We start from the raw sequence: 4,036 nt of genomic DNA on the forward strand, positions 1-4,036 counted from the left end.
TCACAGCACAGCTCAAGCATGGAGGTTTAATTTCCAACCCAATCTTTCACGGTCAGAGAAGTTTTCCTTGGAGCAACTTACATCGGATAACTCACTCATAATAAAACCAGCGGATAAGGGCGGGGCCACAGTGATTATGGACAAATCTGATTATTTTGAGGAGGTCTTTAGGCAACTTCATGATACATCAGTTTATAAAAAAGTAACTCTCAATCCACTTAATCAGTTAGTCCAAAAAAATCAAACCAGTTGTGGAATATCACTTTCAGGCGGGCACTATTGACAACAAAATAAGGGATTTTCTCATCAAAATAGACCCGATCACACCAATTTTTTATATTTTGCCCAAAATACATAAGCGACTGGTTAAACCACCGGGACGTCCAATTGTTTCACTAACAGACTCTATCCTGTCACCATTAGCTATTGTGCTGGAAAAAATTCTCACTCCATTGGTTAAAACCACCCGTTCTTTTCTGCTGGATACTAATGACTTTATTCAAATAATCAGATCTTTGGGCCCCCTACCCTCCACATGCTTCCTGATAACTTGGGATGTTAATAGCCTATATACGGCCATAGTCCATGAAAAGGGCTTAGCAGCCACTGATAGACTTTTGAGTGAAGCTAGGGTGGACATGAAAATCCGGCACCTCTGTGCCGATCTCCTGAAACTAGTACTCACAGAGAACTACTTCATGTTCCAAGATACCTTTTATGTCCAGCAGCAGGGCACAGCAATGGGCTCACACGTAGCGCCTCCATACGCTATCGCGTATATGGCAGCCTTCGAAAATGATTTTGTCTACAGCCATCCCTTATTCATATCTCACTGTAAAATCTGGCGGAGATATATAGATGACATCTTTTGCATATGGGATGGACCTCTTGAGTCACTCCTATTGTTTGATGATCACATCAATCACATCTGGCCTGAACTTAAATTTTCCATCCAACATGACACAAATAAGATCAGCTTCTTGGATACGTTAATTTTTCGTGACAGAGGGGGCTCCCTCGGTATTGATTTATTCACCAAACCCACTGATAGGAATGGGCTACTACACTTTAGCAGCTGTCATCCTCCATCCATAAAAAACTCCATCCCCAAGTCACAATTTCTCAGGGTCAACAGAATTGTTTCCAATGAGGATACCAAGAGAATGAGATTGATTGAAATGGAACATAAGTTTATAGCCAGGGGTTATCCACAGGGGATCCTTACAAAGGCCAAACAAGACATGACATCTAGAAAATCCACTGACGGATGTAAAAGAATCCCTTTTGTCACAACCTTTCATCCATTCTCTCGCCTGGTACAATCGACCATTAGGAGGCATTGGAGTATTCTTTCAAAAAGTTATTCACAAATTCCAGAATTTAGAGTACCCTTCCTGTCTTGTTTCAGACGTGCTAAAAATCTTAAGGACAAATTGGTCAGAGCAGATGTAGGTTCGGACATTATTATTCCCAGGCAGTCTTTCCTACAAACCCAAAAGTGCGGTACCTTCCCTTGCCTCAGTTGTCTTCAGTGTAGTCATGTGCAGAAAGGTCCCTCAGTGTTTCATCCCCATACAGGTAGGGCCATACCCATCCGTGGCTTTTACACATGTGAATCTTCATTTGTAGTATACCTCATCAAATGCCCGTGTGGGCTGGCCTATGTGGGAGAGACCACACAAACAGTTCGGGACAGGGTGTCCCAACACAAATCGACTATTCGTTGTAAGAAGACCCATCTCCCCCTGCCCCACCATTTTGTTGAAAAAAATCATAATATTTCCCAACTCAGATTCCAGGTTCTGGAGCAAATTGATCCCCCCAGGCGGGGCCAGAACCGCATTAAGACACTAAAAAGGAGGGAGGCTTTTTGGATTTTCACGCTGCAGACCTTGGAACCCAAGGGACTCAATAGGGACTATGATGTCTCGGCTTTTTTATGATGCCAATGATTTATTGTATTGGGGCTCTATTTTATCCTTGCAACATGTATCTTTCAGAATGTTGTGCATTTTTGTCTAATACTGTGTTCTTTTTATTTCTCTTAGAATCGTTAACACTTCACTGGGCACCGGTGTCACCACTTGTGGTAGAGTATATATACACTGCTATTCTTTTTGTTTCTCTATACATACCATGCCATTATATTTAGCACCTTATTGCCAGTCCTGTCACTATATTTGGCACCTTATTGCCAGTCCTGTACTACCTTTACTGCTTGCTGCCATTCACCATTATGTCCGGGCTTTACAATCACACTATTATATGCCATCGCTGTCTACACGGCATCCACGCAGGCGTAGTATAGCCTTCACTCCTGCTTTCTAGCATCCATTAGCTCTGCGCAACTGCGGCACCCCCGCAGGCGCAGTACAGCCCTCTCCCCTGCCTCCTAGCATCTATTAGCTCTGCGCAACTGCGGCTCTCAGCCGCGATCACATGGTTCTTGATGCGGCAGGTCACATGACCTGCTAACAGGGCGCTCTTATACCCGGAAGTAACGCTGGCATTCAGCGTCTTCCGGCTCTACCAGCTATACGGCGTTCCCTGGACCTGGATGCTACAAGGTAATAAACGTGGGGCCTCACTCTCCATTATCGCTATATGCACATTACTAAGGGAGGTTTCCCACTGTGCATTTATCTTCCAGCGCAAGCTCTTTACAGCGGGACCCTCGCTTCCCCAGTGCGCCCTACCCTATTGTCTCCCCAGGAGCCTCCAGGTAACCTGCTCTACCTCTCCATATATGTCACTATTACCCACGGTCCGCTGTCTCCCTGCAGGCGGTAACCATCTGCCCTCATATTCCTCAGGTCAATCTGCCCGGTTATACTTATGCGCAGGCCTCTTGTGCCTATATATGGTTGCTACCCTGCTTCCAGGTACTACATTTATATGTTTATACAGTTTAGGGGCATGCCTTTCTTCACTATTTTCTACACTGTGGCAGCAGCAGGTCTGGACAGCATTCATTCATTCTATTACGTATAGGTCCATATACACTATCACCTGTATAGACTATTACTTTGCTATATGGTTTTGATTGGGATAGGCTGATAGACTCACAATCTCACTTTCTCCTTTTAGGTGCTCATTGTGCACTCTCGTTCCCAATACCACGGCCCAGCACCCATCATCACTTGCTACTTAGTATCCTTTGTTGGACATTGGGGCTCATTTGGGTAACTTTATACAGTTATTATGCTTTACCCTGCATTTTCTCCTTATCCATACTCACAGTTTTCTCTTGAGCTTGAGAAATTCTACGACTCACGCAGCACGTCTGGATTCGTTCCTACCGCCACGGTTGTCACCACCTATTTGTTGTCTTTTATATGACACATTTGTATATTTTTCCAGAACCAGCACCCATCGGATTTTTATTCGTTTCACCTGTGTGCATATACTGGTCCTCTTTATGTGATCCATATTTTGTAACATACGGCTTTCTTTGTAAAATTATGTATTTCAGTTTCATATGTGATGTTTCTGATGAAGGTCTTGTGACCGAAAACGTTTATAAAGCATCAATTACTGAACTGGTTGCACCAATAAACGAACTGCTATTCTTTTTCATCTTACAAAAAGAACTCTTGAGTGCCAAGTTTATTATTTATTCATTAACGGGTTGGATACCTTACTTGAGCACCACCCAGGAGCCTCGAGTGCCGTGGACAATTTCTGTATCTTTTTATATGTTGACAGATCTGGCAATTCTGAATGAGGCGATACCAAATATGTGTATTTTTTAAATAGTTTTATATTGAATGGGGCGAATAGGGGGGCGAATTTAAACTTTTATATTTTTTCAAATTTTTTTTTTACTTTGCACGTGCTTCAATAGTCTCCGTTAAAGACTAGAAACGGTGATCACCCGATCGCTTGAACTACACAAATCAGGGCTTCACTGACACGGGTGCCGATGGGTGGGATTAGTGACGCGCTTCCAGCGCGATTGTGTTAAATGCCACTGTTAGAGATTGACAGCGGCATTTAACAGGTTAACCGCCATGGATGGATTGCGATTCCACCCACG

The 4,036-nt window shown here is 43.5% G+C and overlaps 1 long non-coding RNA gene across 1 annotated transcript; it reads left to right on the forward strand.

The window, feature by feature from the left end:
- Window positions 1-2,046: 2,046 nt before the first annotated feature.
- LOC143773320 (uncharacterized) lies at window positions 2,047-3,437 on the forward strand. The gene is made up of 3 exons (XR_013215142.1): window positions 2,047-2,089; window positions 3,088-3,150; window positions 3,241-3,437. It is a non-coding gene; the product is annotated as an uncharacterized LOC143773320 (long non-coding RNA).
- The last annotated feature ends 599 nt before the right edge of the window (window positions 3,438-4,036 follow it).

This window comes from Ranitomeya variabilis, chromosome 5, assembly GCF_051348905.1.
Source record: "Ranitomeya variabilis isolate aRanVar5 chromosome 5, aRanVar5.hap1, whole genome shotgun sequence".
In the NCBI taxonomy this organism is placed as follows: Eukaryota; Metazoa; Chordata; class Amphibia; order Anura; family Dendrobatidae; genus Ranitomeya; species Ranitomeya variabilis.